Source organism: Bidens hawaiensis, unplaced genomic scaffold (assembly GCF_021521415.1).
Source record: "Bidens hawaiensis isolate Kalapana, Puna unplaced genomic scaffold, B.hawaiensis_p1.1 tig00010382_1, whole genome shotgun sequence".
NCBI classification, from domain to species: domain Eukaryota; kingdom Viridiplantae; phylum Streptophyta; class Magnoliopsida; order Asterales; family Asteraceae; genus Bidens; species Bidens hawaiensis.
Genome location: NW_027491787.1, coordinates 299,874 through 319,345, shown reverse-complemented (window position 1 = coordinate 319,345; position 19,472 = coordinate 299,874). Strand labels below are relative to the sequence as shown.

The 19,472-nt window shown below is 34.2% G+C and overlaps 3 pseudogenes across 3 annotated transcripts; 2 read left to right on the top strand and 1 right to left on the bottom strand.

Moving 5' to 3' along the window:
* Positions 1 to 1,029: 1,029 nt before the first annotated feature.
* Positions 1,030 to 8,087, top strand: LOC143534947 (RNA polymerase II C-terminal domain phosphatase-like 1; annotated as a pseudogene). Its single transcript, XR_013135632.1, has 15 exons — positions 1,030 to 1,391; positions 3,045 to 3,518; positions 3,601 to 3,811; positions 3,897 to 4,054; positions 4,167 to 4,237; positions 4,353 to 4,455; positions 4,556 to 4,639; positions 4,725 to 5,321; positions 5,405 to 5,468; positions 5,872 to 6,001; positions 6,087 to 6,140; positions 6,227 to 6,323; positions 6,451 to 6,620; positions 6,696 to 6,782; positions 7,450 to 8,087. The product of XR_013135632.1 is annotated as an RNA polymerase II C-terminal domain phosphatase-like 1 (transcript).
* A 1,579-nt stretch (positions 8,088 to 9,666) lies between these two features.
* Positions 9,667 to 13,474, top strand: LOC143534946 (clathrin light chain 1-like; annotated as a pseudogene). Its single transcript, XR_013135631.1, has 3 exons — positions 9,667 to 10,150; positions 12,642 to 12,795; positions 12,886 to 13,474. The product of XR_013135631.1 is annotated as a clathrin light chain 1-like (transcript).
* Positions 13,475 to 14,320: 846 nt separating this feature from the next.
* LOC143534920 (putative serine/threonine-protein kinase) lies at positions 14,321 to 19,216 on the bottom strand (annotated as a pseudogene). Its single transcript, XR_013135625.1, has 7 exons — positions 19,150 to 19,216; positions 17,705 to 17,812; positions 16,683 to 16,795; positions 16,394 to 16,604; positions 15,621 to 15,858; positions 15,355 to 15,504; positions 14,321 to 14,778 (listed from the first exon to the last, which is right to left on the bottom strand). The product of XR_013135625.1 is annotated as a putative serine/threonine-protein kinase (transcript).
* Between the last annotated feature and the right edge of the window lie 256 nt (positions 19,217 to 19,472).

The window sequence follows — 19,472 nt, the reverse complement described above, 5'->3', positions numbered from 1 at the left end:
AAAATACCGGTTTTTACCGGCGAACCAGTTTTAAGTCCGAGGAATTTTTTATATTTGCAGCTAATGTTTTTTCAAAATTACTTTTAACCCAACAATTAACATTTAAACTTGTAAACTTTAGAACTATTTTTCAAAAATTGAGTGTTTTTGCATTATTGTTTTAATATGTATTAACTTTTGGACCATTTTTTGTTATGGAATCATTTATTTTTTGGTTATTTTTGGATTGAAGTTACATTTATAGGAAATTATAAGATAAATTATCAACCGGTTAAACCTCATAATATAACCCAGTTCAACTGATTATACCATTTTTTAATTCAATATGATACAAGTAAAATACCGGTTTTTAAAACATTATAAAAAGTTCTATCCGTTTCCGCAACTTAAAGTTTCAATCAAGACACAATTATTCAAGTTGGTGTGAATTCATGAACTTTTACTTGTGCCTAAATTTATATTAAAAAAAAAAGAAACAATAATAAAAAAGGTGGGGTGGCTAGCTAACGAACCTAATCCAACGGTGGATATCCACCCAACCTTAAATTCAACCCTAATCCTACGCCTCCACACCCCTATATATGACATCATCACCCAAACACACATTACATTACATACAACAAACAAACATATATACAGACTCTCTGCAATCTGCATCTAATCTATCTAGGGTTTCTGTTCATCCCCAAATTGATCTAAAATTCCGAATCTAATACAACCAATCACTCATCATCGTCATCTCCGTCACAGATCTAATATATTTCGCCCTAATTTTGCTTTTTCAATTCAAACAATATGTATGCTTAAATTGAGACTACGCGTAAGATGAATCGAATTCAATCAATCAATTGATCAATTGACCTATCGATCTAGCGATCTATCGAACGGTATAACACAGATCCGATAATTTTTTTATTTCATGATTGATGATTACTGTAAACAACACGAATAAATCGAAGATGACGAAGCGGATAACCGAGATCTGATAGATAATAATATTTGATATATTTTTTTATTTTTATATTTTTTAATTAATAATTTTTTGATTAATTGAAGGAAAAATGTATAAACAAACACCGGTGGTGGCTATGTATGACGGAGAACGGTTACTTGGTGACGTGGAGGTATATTATAATCCAAATCATTTGAATGTTCAGAATATTAGAGAGAAATTGAAGGATAGAATTCGGATATCATATTATTCCACACCGAGTGAGAGATGTTCGCCGTTAGCTGTGCTTCATACGATAACAACTACTACTGCTACTTCACCACCACAGGCTGCAGCAGCCGGTGGTGTATGCTTGAAACTGGAGAGCAGCGTGAACAACGGTTATGGTTCCAATTCGCCGTTGAGTGTTTTGCACTCAACTTGTCTCATGGAGAATAAGGTATAATAATTATAAACCCTAATTTGTAAAAGTAACTGATGAAATTGAATAATTAATTAATTAATTAATTAAAACTTAATTTGAGCTGATTTGAGCTGAAAGTGTTTTATTATGGGGACTTTGGTGGACAAAGATGAGACTATTAAAAGGAAGCCTAAAATTGACCAGATAGATGAAGAACTTGTATTTAGTGAAATTATTATTACGGTTTCTGTAATTGATAATTACAATTGAAATTGGAACTTTGAATAATTTCCTTGATGAAGAATCTAAAGTTTTCTGAATTTTGGACTGTTTGTTATTTTTTGGAATAAAACAGAACCATCCGTTTCCTAACCAGGGTCCAACGGGTTGTGCATAGCAATGTGTCGACTCAAAAGGGGCAGGGGTATGTCTTTAGCAGGTTAGGGTTTGCAATTCAGAAAGGGGTGGCGGCGCAGCTTGTTGCCCGCCTGCCTGCTATGTTGATGTAATATCTATGTTTCTATATAATGAAAGAAGTAGTTATAAAGGAAACTAAAATGTGATTTGCCTTTTGAACTATTATAAAAAAAAAAAAAACTTATAAGAAAACATAGAATTTAGAAATAATTAGAATAAATCAAAAACTTAGAAGAAAACTTAAAAATTGGAACTTTGAACAATTTCTTTGTACTTTGGATTGACTTGATGAAGAACTCATATACAATAAAGTTAGGTTTTCTGAAATTTTTTGAATTTTTGGACAGTCTGTTATTGATAATTAATTACAAATGAAGAACTTAGAAGAAATTCTAAAATTGGAACTTTGAACAATTTTTGTATACTTTGGATTGACTTTATGAAGAACTCATATATAAGTTAAGGTTTCTGATTTTTCCTGAGTTTTTCTGAATTCTGGACTGTTGTTTTAATGAAAATTACAGATGAAAACATATTTTAAATTCTTTAACATGGACTTATCTGGGCTATAAATTTTCAGTTCTGGGAATTAACTCTTTAACATATACGAATTAAGAACCAGTTTATAATCCGCTTTGCAACTAAAATAATTTTACTTTGGATTGACTAGATGAAGAACTGATGCACTAAAGTTAGGATTTCTGAATTATTTTGGATTTTTCTGAATATTGGACTGTTCTTTATTGATAACTGCAAATGAAGATATACTTCAATTTTTTAAACAAGGACTGATTAGACTTGTAACTTGCAGTTTCATCTCAAATTTGGACCTGTGGATATTACTTTTCAGTTTTGAGAGAGAACTCTTGATTGAATATATTGTTGAAGTACATAAACTTGTAATATGGTTTATTCCACTGGAATAATTTGGTCTGAAGAATAAACTATTTGTGTTTAGGCACTTGCCTTTTAATTTACTTCATTTAGTGAACTGGAAGCATCATAGTCAATTTTTTCATTAGATTATGCTGCTATCAGGCTTAAGAAAACTCTTAATTGGTTTACTGGATAATGGTCCTGTGTTTTTTTGTTCACTGAGACATTGAATCAGGGTAAACAAAGAAATTTCAAACGGAACAAGTATGGATACTTTTGAAAAACAGTTTTCTTTTCACATATTGTGTGATAGTATTCGTTATTAAGGCGTAAATCTGTAATTTTTTTTATTGCTTTGTTATAAGCAATGACTTATTCATCTGGAAATTTATGCAGACTGCTGTTGTTTCACTTGGTGGAGACGAGCTACACTTGGTAGCTATGCGCTCTAGGATAAATGATTTACTTCCGTGTTTTTGGGGATTTAACGTTGCACCTGGACTTTATGAGTCATGCCTTGTCATGCTAAATCTAAGATGTCTTGGCATTGTATTTGACCTTGACGAGACTCTTATAGTGGCCAATACTTCAAGATCATTTGAGGATAGAATTGAAGCTTTACAAAGGAAATTAAGTTGTGAAATGGATCCACAACGCATTGCTGGCATGCTTTCTGAGATTAAACGGTATCAAGATGATAGAAATATACTAAAGCAGTATGCAGAAAGTGATCAAGTTGTTGATAATGGCAAGGTAATCAAAGCACAGCCTGAGGTTGTCCCTGCTTTGTCAGATAGCCATCAAACTCTTGTTCGCCCACTCATAAGATTGCAAGAGAAAAACATCATTCTTACCCGTATAAATCCAATGGTATAATTTCTTTAACATATGGACACTTTATTTTGTTTATTTATTTATTAAATATCTTGATTAATTTTCTTTTGCTTTTAAGATTCGCGATACGAGTGTCCTTGTGCGATTGAGACCTGCATGGGAGGATCTTAGAAGCTACTTGATAGCAAGAGGACGGAAACGTTTTGAGGTTTATGTTTGTACTATGGCTGAACGAGATTATGCTTTGGAAATGTGGAGGCTTCTTGATCCAGATTCAAATCTTATAACCGTAAAAGAGTTATTGAACCGTATCGTGTGTGTGAAATCTGGTTAGTTTGTGTTTCTTCATTTATATCATATAATTGCTATTTGAGCAATTTAAGGCTAATGCATTGCTTATTTCTTATTTAACAGGTATGAAGAAGTCACTTTTTAATGTTTTCCAAGACGGAAACTGCCATCCCAAGATGTCATTAGTTATTGATGATCGTTTGAAAGTGTGGGATGAGAGAGATCAGCCCCGTGTTCATGTTGTTCCTGCTTTTGCTCCATATTATGCTCCTCAAGCTGAAGTAATTAACTTATTACACTCATTAATCTTATTGTATATTTTCTTAATTAAAAATAAGAATTTTGTTTATAGTGTCCTGCTATTATATTCATTTGTTAATTTTGTGCTTCTAGGCAAACAGTGCTGTTCCTATCCTATGTGTTGCTAGAAACGTTGCTTGCAATGTCAGAGGTGGTTTTTTCAAGTAAGTGCATCATTTTCCAGAACTTCTTATTAAATTTTTGTTTAATATCCACTATTTTGAGTATAAGTGTATATTTGTTGGTTCTTTTGGCATAACAAGTTCTGTCTTTGAGCAGAGAGTTTGATGACGTCCTTTTGCAACGAATTAATGATGTTGCACATGAAGATGATATCAAAGATATATTGCCTCCAGATGTGAGCAACTATTTGATTTCTGAGGTTTGTGACACGAAATACTTAAGTTTTCCTTCTTTTTTGCACTTTTAATTATGGCTTTTATTTTTGCAACCGTTGTGATATAATCTTGCTCGTTGTCCAGGACGATCCTTCGGCTATAAATTGGAATAAAGAATCAGTTGGTTTTGATGGAATGGCTGATGCTGAAGTAGAAAGAAGGTTAAAGGTAACTTATCTTTTAACAATTCTATTCTATTTTTAGATGTGACATTTATATCATAAGTAAAACTTTTATTATTTTGACCATCCAGGAGGCTATAGCATCAACCATAGCTCCACTGATGCCTAGAGTTGATCCAGTACCTAAGACAGCTTTCCAGTACAATCCTGTACCTGCATCAATTCCTATCGTCACTCCAGCGTCAGTCATCCAATATCCCAATAAGCAACTACCACCTGTACTTGAACCATTGACTAAATTGAACCATCAAGAAACAAACTTACACAGTTCACCTGCACGGGAAGAAGGTGAGGTGCCAGAATCTGAACTAGACCCTGATACAAGACGCAGACTCCTTATTTTACAACATGGTATGGACATGAGAGAACAAACCCCAACTGAACCACCACCACCACCACCACAACCTCAGTTTCCTGTAAGACCACCGCCTCCAATGCAAGTTCCTGCTCCTCGGGTCGAGCCACGTGGCGGGTGGTTCCCGATGGGGGAAGAAATGGGTCCAAGACAGATGAACCGAATAGCGCCACCTCCTAAAGAATTTCCTATGCATTCTGAACCTATGCATATTGACAAAAAACACAATCTTATGCCACCACCTTTCGTTCATAAGGTTGAACCTTCTATGCTGCCTGATAGAATTATTGAAAATCAGAGGCTTCCTAAGGAGGTAATTAATGGTTCTACTGTTCTTAATCATTTAGTTTGATATGCTATAAATATATATGAATATATTCATGTAAATATTTGCAGGTTCTTCAAAGAGATGATAGTATGAGGTTAAGCCATTCACCTCCTGTTTACCCCTCATTTCCAGGTGAGCCAAATGAATTTATTTGGATCTTTTTCACATTAATATTTTGGTCAATACTTGTACATAAAATGCTTGAAAAAAATTGGTACGCCAGATTAAACAAACATTGTGTAGTATTAAAATTGATTTCAAAGTTTGATATACGTTTTAGATAAAATGGATCCTCAGTACATGCAATACCCATGAAAAATACAGAAGCTGTAATAATTATGCAGTTAAAAGTTTCAGTTTTTACTTAAGTTTGTAATTCCCATAAAAGTCTAGATATATGGTGTGCGAAAACATTTTCATTGATCATTTTGATTTATGGTTCTGTGAATTTTGCATGTTTAATTATATTTGTAGTGGGACTTGAAAATAAGTTTATTTTTTTTAATAATGAAATTATTGTATTTTGAAGGGCCAGGGGAGGGAAGTTCCTTGGGTCAATCATCATCCAGCAGCAGAGAGATGGATATCGAAACGGTGGCAATGATACTTTTACTGAATCTCCTGCTGAATATCTACACTTTATTGCCTTTAAATGCGGAGCCAAGGTATTAAAATAACAAATCCCTGTTTACCAAATGCTTTTAAACATTCATTATGTTTACAGATTATAATATGTGTTTACATATGCAGGTGGAGTTCAGGCCGGCTCTTCTTCCTAGTATTGACCTGCAGTTTTCTATTGAGGTATTTGAATTTGAGATCCCGTTTAAACTCTAGTATGTTATTTACGAGGCAATAATCTGAGTCAAACAATCAATCGTCTTTTACAGGTATGGTTTGCTGGTGAGAAAGTCTGTGAAGGAACTGGAAGGACCCGAAAGGAAGCTCAACATCAAGCTGCTGAGTCATCTCTTATGAATTTGGCAGGTATATTTTTGCTACTAAAATTTGAAAATTTTGTTATTATATATTTTGTATGTTTTGATGTTTTATCTGACCATAGTCACGATGTATATTAACTAACAAGTGTGAACAACAATTCTAACGATTGTAGGCAATGTTGATGCAGATAAATATTTATCTCGTCAAAAATCAGTAGATGATGGACGGTTTATGAATGATGGCAATTCTTTCGGGCATGAATCTATACCGTTTGCAACTGCTTCTGAACCAGCTAAGCTAGAGAATCCTAGAAAAGGATCAATCGCTGCACTTAATGAATTAGTAAGATCTCATTATATTATTAAAAAGTCATTAGTCACTATGCTCATTGACCTAATACCTAATTTCTCATTTCAGTGCATGATGGAGGGTTTGGGGTTTACCTTTCAACCTCAGCCTCAAGTATCATCTAGTATGGGCCAGAACAATGAATTATATGCACAGGTACAGCTGACCTGATATATCATGTGATTGTTTATTCACTTACGAATATGCATGTAAACGGACCGAACGTTCGGTGAACTGTTCGTGAACCGTTTGGCGGGAAGTTCGTTTATTTAATAAACGAACGAACAAGAACAAAAAAATTGTGTTCGTTTAATTAAACAAACGAACATGAACCCATGTTTCGTTCGTTCATTTATGTTCATGAACGTTTGTTTATGTTTGTTTATTTATGTACATTTATGTCCGTTTATTTATGTTCGTTTACATATTAATAGAAAATAATTAAATATTACCTTCAAGAGTTGTCTAGTTAATGGTTTTATATTTGTTCATTTGTGTTCATTTATGTTCGTTTATGTTTGTTTGTGTTTATTTACATTTGTTTATATTTGTTAATTTTTTTTGTTTATCTTTGTTCAATTATGTTCGTTTAGAAGATAAACAAACGAACGTGAAAGAACACGAACATGTTCATTTTTTGAATAAACGAACACGAACACAAAATATGTGTTCGATTAAGTGTTCGTGTTCGTGTTTGTTCTAAGTTAAATGAACGGACACGAGCATGCCCTTGCTCGTGCTCGTTCGGTTCGTTTGCAGGCCTACTTATGAATCTTTATATATCTATATATCTCTTCATTTTGTATATTGGTCGTGTTTTCAGGTTGAAATAGATGGTGAAGTGTGGGGTAAGGGTGTCGGGTTAACATGGGATGAAGCTAAGATGCAGGCTGCAGAAACTGCCTTTATTAATCTGAAAGCAAGAATCGGACAATATCCTCAAAAACGACAACCTTCTCCCAGGTCATTTCAGGGAATGCCACCTAAGCGGTTTAGACCGGAGTACCCAAGAGTCCTGCAAAGAATGCCTTCGTCAGCAAGATACCCCAAGAACTCTTCACCCGTTCCTTAACAAATCTTCTAACAGAGTATAAATGGATGATTGATTCTTAACATCAAACTGCTTTACCATGATGGTAGTTAAGTACCTGTTTGTGAATGAAACCGTCTGGGTCAAGACTGTGGTTACAAAGATGCGAGCAAAGCAGAGTATATCCGCTCTATCTGCACCTTTGGGTTGTCGGGAAACTGCTAACAGCTCTCGGCAACGTTAGGATTGACAATCGATACGGGCTCTTGATTGGGGGTGAATGATGAATGGTGTTGCTTGACATTTAGTAGCAACCGTCGTGCCAAAGATGATTTGCTGCATTTAAGTTGATGACGATGATGATTGTAACTTTGTAGTTTGTAGTTGCTGCCGTCGATGGTCGGTTTTTTTTTTGGTTATTTAAGCTATACTTCCCTACGTAAATTTTTTTATTTTTGGGAAGGAATTTAATTTGCTTTACAATTTTTTTGTCTGTGGATGATATGGTTATAGACAAGCCCACAAGGGTGCAAAAGATATTTGGTTAAGTTATTGATTTTGTCCGTGCCCATCCTCCCTGTCCTTTGCATCGTGCAATCTCTCGTCTCTCTGCACGGCATTGGCTACGTGCGGCTCCTGTCTCTGATCTAATTCACCATGGCACGTCGGATGGTCTGCTGCGTTTTTGGAGTCTTTTATGTTTAAAGTAAAAAATGTAAAATATTATGTTTATAATAATTAAGTTATAAATATGTTTTCTTGATACTCTATGCATACATTACTGGTCTTCCTAAGTAAAAAAATGTAAATTAATGTATATTTTGGAAATTCAAAATTATTATTTTCTCAGATGTTAATAAGTAAACTACTGTACTAATCTATAATTAATGGGTTAAGTGTAAAAGTTAAAAATAAAAATATGGATGAAGAAGATAGAAGATTCCTAGCACCAAGGTTTTAATGAATAAAATGTTAGTTTGGTAGCTGTTTAAACCTTCATGTCTTAAGTACAAAGAAAGCATGATTGGTGGATGGCTTAGCATTTGCATGAAGCATGATCTGTTGAATTCAAACTACTTTTTATCCACATCTATGTTAGTTCATATGTTAACTTAAAACATAATAATAATATGGATGTAGGATAGAAGATGAGTATCATTTAATAACTGATGATTCTTTTTAACAAGAGTTATTTACATACATGATTAGTGCGTTTATTTTATACATTCCTCTAATGATCAATTAGGTCATAACACATTTAAGAAAGTTCAATAATAATGTTGATATAGCCCTGATAAGCTTAAACTTTCTCTATGAAATTCCCTACAATACAACCAACTATATTAACTTATCAATTCATTTAACTACCTAAGTAAAGTTTACTAACAACGTAGATATCAAGTATAAACATAAAAGAAAAAGAAAATAAAATAAAATAAAATTTTGATTTTAGTAGACGTAGGCAAAAAAAAAAGTTTAACCGACCTGACCCGAAATTCGAACCGGTTTGAAACCCTATGTTTGGAACCTCTTTGTAATTCTCACTATCGAAACCGGTTTCAAACTGGTTAACCAAACCGAAACTGAGTAAAACTGGTCAAAAACGTATAGTAACCCGAACCGAAACTGACTGTAAACAAATCAAGAAACCAGTTTCAACTCGACAGTAATTCAGCCAACAATAATATTATCACGGTCAATGGCGAAGGTTGCTTAGGCCCCTGAGTGGTCCCGTCCCCCCCTTTTTTTACACAGTAGTGTAAATTTATCTGTTTTTGTTCGAAATTTTTTATACGTAGTGTAAATTTAGCTGTTTTGGCCGAAAATTTTTATACGTAGTGTAAATTTAGCTGTTTTCGGTTGAAAATTTGAGCCCGACCCATTCGTTTGTGAAATTTTGTATACATTTTGAGTTCGCCCCGGTATCTTAGTCCAAACTTCGCCACTGATCACAATCACGCTATAATAATAATAATAATAATAATAATAATAATAATAATAATAAATAATAATAATAATAATTTACGGACACAAAACTAAAACCCCCAATGAATATAAAAAGTGAGCCTCCACGAAAACGGCCTAAAAACCCACCCAAACAGATTAAAATAGAGCGAGAGAATCTAGAGAGAGAAACTAAACCATCAACCAAAACGATGTCTTTCGATACCTTCAGCGTGGACGGCGAAGACTCCACCACCACCACTAACATTCAATCCTCCGGTCAATTCGAGGAAGGCTACTTCGACTCCAACTTCTCAACTGCCGATACGCCGTCGTATGGCGAGCACGTGTCAGTCGACAGTCCGGATCCCTACGGATTCACTTCGCATCCGGATCCTGATCCGATTGACTCTGTTCCGATCTCGAACGGTAGTCAGAGTAATTACGATTTAGGTCAGGATGCTGACGGTTTGTTTAGTTCCGATGGACCGGTGCTTCCGCCGCCGACTGAGATGCGTGAGGAAGGATTCGCGCTTCGTGAGTGGAGGAGGTGAGGTTTTAAGGCTCTGGATCTGATGTTATTGTTATTATTATTATTTTTATTATAATTATTATTAAGTGTTTAGGTGAAGTAGTGTTAGATTAGATCTGATTAGAACTTATTATTGTGATATAGGCAGCAGCTAGTAGTTTATTTTTGATAGTGTTATTTGCAGCTTGTGAATCATTAAGGTTTAATAACAGATTATATTATTGTAATTAACTGATTAGGTGTAGTGAGTTTGACTTACTGGAGTGTATTGAAGTTGTTGTTTAACTAGCTATTAGTTTGATTTTGATTGTGTTGTTTGCAGCATGTTAATTATTTAGGCTTTACTGCTATGGATCTGATATTATTGTAATCAACTGATTAGGTGAAGCTGTATTAGATTAGAACTTATTATTGTGATATAGGCAGCAGCTAGTAGGTTGAGTATGATCGTGTTATTTGCAGCTTGTTAATTATTTAGGTTGAAGTAACATATGATATTATTGTAATAAACTGATTAGGTGAGGTTGTATTAGATTAGATCTGATTAGAACTTATTGTGATATAGGCAGCTATTAGTTTAATTTTGATCGTGTTATTTGCAGATTGTTAATCAGTTAGGTTTAAGTAACAGATTATATTATTGTAATTAACTGTCTAGGTGAAGTTGTATAAGATTAGATCTGATTAGAACGTATTATTGTGATATAGGCAGCTAGTAGTTTAGTTTTGATCTTGTTATTTGCAGCTTGTTAATTATTTAGGTTTAAGTAACATATGATATTATTGTAATAAACTGATTAGGTGAAGTTGTATTAGATTAGATATGATTAGAACTTATTATTGTGATATAGGCAGTAGCTAGTATGTTGATTTTGATCGTGTTATTTGCAGCATGTTAATCATTTAGGTTTTAGTGTTAAGTCTGATTAGAATTTGATAGTGTTTGTGTTGTGAGTTTGACTATTTGGAATTGATTGAGCCTGTTGATATTTAGGTGTATTTGACTATTTGTTACTGTTTATTTAGGTTTAATAGAAGATACTAGATTTTTAGGAAGGTTTTGCGCTTCGTGAATTGCATTAGATCTTATTAACTGATTAGCTGAGTTGTATTAGATTAGATCTGATTAGACCTTAAATGTGTTTTAGGCAGCTAGTAGGTTAATTTTGATCGTGTTATTTGCAGCATGTCAATCATCAAGGTTGAAGTAACAGATGATATTATTGTAATAAACTGATTAGGTGAAATTGTCTTAGATGTGAATACGTGATTAGTATTTGATTTAGTAGACGTGTAGTGAGTTTGACTTACTGGAGTGTATTGAAGTTGTTGTTGTTGTTGTTGACTTGTTTAAGTGCCTATTAGTTTGATTTTGATTGTGTTATTTGCAGCATGCTAATCATATAGGTTTTAGTGTTATGGATCTGATATTACTGTAATTAACTGATTAGGTGAAACTTTATTAGATTAGATTTTATTAGAACTTAGGCTGATTTTGATCGTGTTATTTGCAGCATGTTAATCATTAAGGTTGAAGTAAAAAATGATATTATTGTAATAAACTGAATAGGTGAAATTGTCTTAGATGTGAATATGTGATTAGTATTTGATTTAGTAGACGTGTAGTGAGTTTGACTTACGGGAGTGTATTGAAGTTGTTGTTGACTTTTTGTTTAAGTAGATATTAGTTTGATTTTGATTGTGTTATTTACTTATTTGCAGCATGTTAATCATTTAGGTTGAAGTAACAGATGATTAATATTGAAAACTAGATTTGTAGGAAGTATGTGGCAGGATCAACACATACTTCTTATAAATCTAGTTTTCAATATCAATCATCTGTTAAATCTAAACAAAACAGTAATGTTTATTTGTGCATGGCTTGCGGCTATAGTTATTGATGGCCATTAATCTGGTTTGATAATCTTGATAAGTCTTGGCGATCATTAATCCGGGTTGGGGATGAACAACAGTAATACTTAATCACAGAATGCCTTGAATCATGAAAATGCCTTGGGTCTCTTGGGCGTTGAAACAGAACTAGATAAAAGGGATTAGGGAATTATCTTAAATCGAATCATGAATTCTCTTCAATACTTCTAAGCATTGATGTTGTGGGTCATGTCTCTTTTTATAAACTTGAAGAAACCTTTCTATTAGTCACATAACAAGAAACTATAAGAAGTCTTAATACTTAAAAATCTCACATTCTTAACGAAGAGATCAGGCAACTAAGTAGCCTTAATACTTGAAGCTACTCTAATATCTATTTATTAACTAACTTATCTTAGTTACCGACTTAGTTGAATAAACGAGAAGTTTTACAGAAGTTTGTAATATTACTAAATCGTTCAGTGGCGATCACAAATATACAGTCCCTGAAAATGTATAAAATACGGCCGTAGAATACATTTTTTGTCAACTGCATAAGCTCACATAATCACATGATGGTATCCAATCTTGAATGTCTGATAGATCTTCCGATGGACATCGCTTTTTTCATGTGCAGGCTAAATGCAATTCGACTGGAGGAGAAGGAGAACAAAGAGAAGGAGTTAAGAATCCAGATCATTCAAGAAGGCGAAGAGTATGTTAAAGCTTTCCATGAAAAGAGACTCAAAAGCATCGAAACTAACAAACTCACCAATAGAGAAGGCGAAAAGGTAATTAATTCTTTTTTTAGAATTTTTTTTAATCTTTACAACATTGTAGTTAAACTGAACTTCATGTGTCGGTAACATTGTTTGTAACAGATGTACGTAGCCAAGCAAGAAACATTCCACAAAGAAGCTGACAAACAATACTGGAAAGCAATCGCCGAGCTGATCCCTCGTGAGGTTCCCAACATCGAAAAACGAGGCAAGAAAGATAAAGACAAGAAACCATCCATTACAGTCATTCAAGGACCCAAGCCTGGAAAACCAACCGATCTCTCAAGGCTGCGTCACATCTTGGTCAAACTTAAGCACACTCCGCCCGCTCACATGGTCCCACCACCGCCACCTGCCAAAGACGGTAAGGAAGCCGCCAAAGATGATAAAACAGTTGCTAAAGATGGAAAAGATGCGACTGCTACCGCTACCACCTAACGAATGGTACTGCTGAAGCTCCCGCTGCTGCACCAGTTGAACAAGCTGCCGCCTAAATACAAAATCTTTTTATGATTAAAAGATTTTAGGATAGTTTTTTTCGTATAATTTTCTTCTATGTGTGTGGATGCAGAGATTTAAACGATTTTACTATGTTGCTGTGTTTCGTAGAACCGCGTATTTGTGTCAAAGTTTGTTATTACTGTTTGTTTTTATTTTGATGTTAATGATGCTGAGACATGGTTTAATTTCTTCCACTTGTCTGTGTGGCACTTGTAATAATTTATTTTTCTAGCGTTATAAACATGACAGATTCAATTTTTATTCAAATTTAAGTCGGTTTTTGTCGGACATGCAAATTTCTTGACCCATTCTAGGGTCGTCCAAACTGCTTGAAAAACGCTCGCTCGTATTTTTGCTCGATTGTAAACGAGCCATTTTGCTCGGTTTGGTTTGTAAACGAGGCAAGCAACGAGCAAAGGTCTGCTTGGTTCGGTTCGGCTAGAATATTTTTATATATAGTTATATATAACCAAATACATAAATACATAGACAACAAATATAACATATACGTATACAATTTTTTAAACCCTTTTAAATTTTTCTTATTCCGTCAATTTTATGATTTTATTAGTTCGATTCAAGTTTTGAGAATATTAAAAGTTTGTTTACATGTTCATTATATCTCACTTCAAACTTCTTTCTCTTAAAAATTTATAGCCTATTATACGTTTGTTTAAAAACTACTAATTTGTTTACAAAATATATCATTTATAGAACTACAGCCTTTAAACTTGTTTCTTAGTGAAAATTTTAAAGTAAAAACGAAATAAAAAAATGCTCGAAATCGCTCGACGTTCTATCGAAAAATGCTCGATTCGATTTTGGCTCGTTTCGATTTTGGCTCGTTTCGGTTCTCGCCCTGTTCGAATTTCAGCCGTTCGGTTCGGTTGTAAACCAGCCAAGCAACGAGCAAGCCTTCGCTCGATTCGGCTAGTGAACAGCCCTAACCCATTCACAAGAACTAGTTATTACACTCTAAAATCTAAATAACCCGAAAATAGGCAATGCTACTCTCATACTAATTAAACGATAAATATCGAGTAATATACGAACATGGAAACCTAAACTGTATATAAAAATTTAAAAATATATATTAGCCGTCGGCTACAAATGACAGTTAAGACAGTTATCGCGTCTTAACTAACTTCTGTCATTCTATATACTGATTCTGCTTATTACTAGAGTTCATCTAGGAACCACTTGGGTAATGGTGGAAGGGAAAGAACTTATTATGCGGCTCGTGGAAGCACCCGACACCTCTTTGTTGTCGCTAGAATCCTGGTAAATTGATGGCGCTGTAATTTCCTTTTCGTTAAGTTTAATGTTTCTTGTCAGCATGTTGACAACTTGACTCATCATCGGTCTTCGGTTTGCAGTCGCTTGAGTACAAAAAAACGCCACTTTTATATACTTTACAACATCATCCTTAGGATATGTTTTAAGGCTCGGATCCACGAGTTCTAATAGTCTCCCCTCTTCGTAGAGCTCCCATGCCTATGAAACGAGATTTATGTTTTTTAAATTATATATATATTTATAGGGTAAGGATCCTAAGAGAACTACTTGAAAATTGAGAACTTTGAGAACCATTTGGACCACTGAAAAACCTCTAAAAAATATTTTAAAAAAACTATAAAACAAAAAAAAAACAAAAATTTTAAAAAAGTAAAAAAACCAAAATTCTTATATTTAATTCCGGTTTCATAAAAAAAAACTCATATTATACACATGAATATAATTTCATTTAATCTCTAGTTACGTAATGTACACATATGCACATTATCATTTACCTTAAAGTGTACATATGTGTATAATAAAAAAACATGTATGTACATACTATACATATATGTATAATTTAGCTAAACCGAGACTTTTTTTTTCTATGAAACCGGGATGATAAATAAGAATTTTGGTTTTTTTACTTTTTTTATTTCTGCGTTTTTTTTGTTTTATGATTTTTTTTGTGGTCCAAAATGGTTCTCAAAGTTCTCAATTTCAAAATAGTTCTCACATGATCCCAATCCTATATATATATATATAATGTATTAAATATCGTTTAAAGTGACTTACCCATTCTAATAGAACCTTTTGCATTGTACCCCAGCTCGACGATGAACTACTTCTACCGCTTATTGTCTCGGCATGAGGACCCCGAAGCTATAAACATCGGCTTTCAAAGTCAACCGACCACCCAATACATATTCAGGAGCCAAATAACCGCTGAAGGGTAAAACGTAATTTCATCAAGCAAGATTCATGTAGTAAACATAAAACATTAAAACAATAAAACCCTCATAAATATTTAAAAGAATATGATATTAGTAATGCGAACTCACGTTGTGCCGGCTAGTTTTGTGCTAATATGAGTGATCGTATCCGGGAAAAGTTTAGCCAATCCAAAATCTCCAATTTTCGGATTGAAATCTTTGTCTAGAAGTATATTACTAGCTTTAATATCTCTATGCACAATGCGCGGTTCAAGTTCTTCATGAAGATACGCAAGTCCCCGTGCAGTACCGATCAATATCTTCGATCTTTGTTTCCATTTGAGTTCTTTAATATTGCTCTTTTTTCCTGTAATAAAATTATAGCATACTTGTTAACATTAATCTAAAAGGGTAACGCGCGTTTAAATGTATATAATATTTAGGGGTGGCAAATGGGACCCATTGGGTTGAATGGGTTGTATATAAAAATGTATATAATGGGTCAGAATGGGTCAAACTAAAAAGAAAGTGATTGAAACGGGTCAAAGCGAGTTGACATTCTTCGAGGTAATTATTATTATTATTTTTTTAATGAGGGATTTCTGAAATCTCAACACATTTTGACCCGTTTCAAAAACCCCTCATTAAAAAATTCAAAAAAAATAATTAAAAAATCATAACTCGAAATATAAATCAAAAACTAAAAAGGTAAAAACACCAGAAAGTTTCCTCCGTTTTTCTCGTTCCATAAAAAAAAAAAACTCGAGAAATGTCAACCTGCTTTGACCCGTTTCAATCATTTTCTTTTTTTAGTTTGACCCATTATATACATTTTTATACAACCCATTCAACCCAATGGGTCATATTTGCCACCCCTAAATTAATATTATTACTAAGCTTACTTAATATTGCATGGTCAAGGCTGTTATTTTCCAAAAACTCGTAGACTAAAATCCGATGAGTTCGTTCAACACAACATCCGATCAACTCAACGAGGTTTTGATGTTTGACGTTTGATATCGCGTTAACTTCCGCTAAAAACTCACGAGCCCCTTGCTTCGATTCGGCACTAAGTGTCTTTATAGCTACTTGTGTTCCATCCTTAAGGATCCCCTAAAGTTTTAATAAAATTTTAATATTAACATAATTACAATATTAAAACTTGAGTGAAGCGGTTTAGGATTAAGTTACCTTGTAAACGACCCCGAAACCTCCTCGCCCTATCTTGGTACTTCGATCAAAGTTATACGTTGCGAGTCGTAATTCGTTATATGAAAAGTTCCTGATGTTATCAAGAGAATAACCTGTGCATTTGTGCAACAACTTAAGGTTAGAGTTACGGTTCGTGAACTGTTCAGTGTGAAGTTTGTTTATGTTTGTTTGATTAACGAAATGAACGAACACGAACAGAGGTGTTCGTTTATGTTCGTTATTGTTTGTTCATTAAAGGTTTTTTTATTATTATTTTTTTATTTTTAATGACTTCTCTGACCGTTTCATATATATTTAAGCAAAATTATTAACTAGAAAACAAAAATATATATGAGTATCATGTGATTAATTTCCAAAAAAAAAAATAACACGAACCTGCTACCCGGAGCTATTGACACTGACCATACTCGGTTAGCCAAATCATATAAAACATCATTTGTGTTCGTGAACCATTCACGAACAAGTTCATTTCTGTAATGAACGAACACCAGTGGCGAAGCTTGGACACGAATGTGGGGGGGGGGGGGGCAGCGAATCCAAAATGTATTTTTAAAAACATAAACGAGGGGGGGGGTCTCAAATTTTTGGCCAGATCGGGTAAATTTACACTACGTATAAAATTTTCGGGCAAAAACGGGTAAATTTACACTGTTGCGTGAAAAAACGGGGGGGGGGGGGGGGGGGCGGGGCCACCCCTGGCCCTCAATATCCTTCGCCATTGACGAACACGGACAAAAAAATTCGTTCGGTCAAGGTGTTTGTGAACCGTTCGTTTGTACGATAAAAGCTTAACGGTACGAACATGAGCATGGCTCTGTTAGTCTGTTTGGTTCGCTTGGGTTCGTTTACAGCCCTATTTATAGTAACATTTTTCTTATAAGATTCCACTAAGAATATAGAAAATATTTAATCTTAAGTAACAAAACAAATGCATATGAATGAATATATAATTGGAGTCTTCTAAATGAGATAATATAAATTTTGATTACTACAAAAACTACCTTCCAATTCCGTATGAGTACTTGTCTCTTTCTTTTGCACACGTGAGGAACCGAAGCAGCTACAACTCATGTCGGTTTGGTTTACAATCCGAAGCTCAACCTCGTGCACTAAAAACAAACATCAGAAAAATTGCAAAGTTGTATGAACTCAAATACTTATATGATTTTACAACATTTTAATATAAGTATGGATAAAATGTATGAAAAACTGTATGGACTATATGATAATTTAATAGATTGTATGAGTCTGTACTATTATATATATATTGCAAGTTGCAATAACACAGGCTGTCACAAGCCAGATTACTATATGTTTCAGTTAGTTAAAATTGTTAGTACCAATAATTTAACTTGTTTTTCATCATTAATAAGTGGCATGAATCATGATCATAACAGTTGATATGTTTTAACCGAACCAAAGCGAGACCTATCGAAAATGTGACCGTGTGATCGTTAAATATCTTATTAGTTAACATGATTTGATCTAGGGGAGTGCACGGTTCAGTTTGGGTCGGTTTTGGGCTAAAACCGAAACTTCGGTTTTCGAAATTTTGAAAACCGTTTGGTTTCATTTTTTTTTTCTTTTTGGGCTATATTCGAAATTTCAGTTTTAGAAATTTTGAAAACCGTTTGGTTTCGTGTTTTTCTTTTTGGGTCGGTGTTGGGCTAAAACCAAACCATAAACTGGAACTTCGCCTTTTGAAAACCGTTCAGTTTCGGTTTGGGTCAGCTTTGGGCTAAACCCGAACCAAAGACCGAGTATTGCTTTTTAAAAACTGTTCGTTTTTTCTTTTCGGTTTGGGTTGTTTTGGGCTTAAACCAAAACACAGTTTTTTAAAACCGTTCGATTTTGGTTTGGGTTCGAAAACTCTGGGCCGAGAAAAAAGCTGGCAAAAAAATAATGAATTTGGGCCTAAATCAATATGCTAACTAATAACCGACTGATTATTATACATTTGAGCTAAAATACTTGACTTCATATTTACTAAATTCTTATAAAATCATAAAAAAATGAAAATCTATAAACTCTTGGTTCAGTTTTTTAATACATGCAAAACCAAAACGTAAACTTGGTTTTTACAAAAACATAAAACCAAAATTTGGATTTTTCAGTTTCCGTTCGGTCTTTTCGGTTTCATGCTAACTCGAGCTCAGATCCGCAATCTCTAAACAAGAAGCAGAGTTATACATTTGAGTTAAAATATCTGAGTCCGTATTTACTAAATTCTTATAAATTACTTTAAAAAAACACGAAAATCTATAAATTCAATTTGGTTCCTTTTTTATTACATGCAAAACGAAAACCAAACTGTAAGTTCTGTTTTTACAAAAACATAAAACCAAACTGTCACCTTTTGTTTCAGTTTGGCTTTTTCGGTTTCGGATCTAATGTATGTTTCAATTATATCTACCACTAGAATCATAACAAGAAGATCATAAGTTACCTGCTTTTAAGGATGAACTGACCGGAATTATGAACAATAAAAACTTGTATTTGATCAGCAGATTAGATTAAAGATTGTGAAGAGGTAGGTCCCAGCAGAGCCCAGTTGGACCCGCAAGACTCACCTCAAACAGGGACGTCTGCGCAGAGACCAACTGGATCCGCAGGACCAACCATGCTCAGAGAAGTGACGTCCTTACGCGCAGTATGCAAGCTGGTCCCGCAGGAAATGCCTCCCATGGTGAAGGACTCCGCCTGTTCCCGCAGCCTCGGATACAAGCCATGAGTGAAGGTCACCCGCGCAGCATGGCTACACGCACTAGG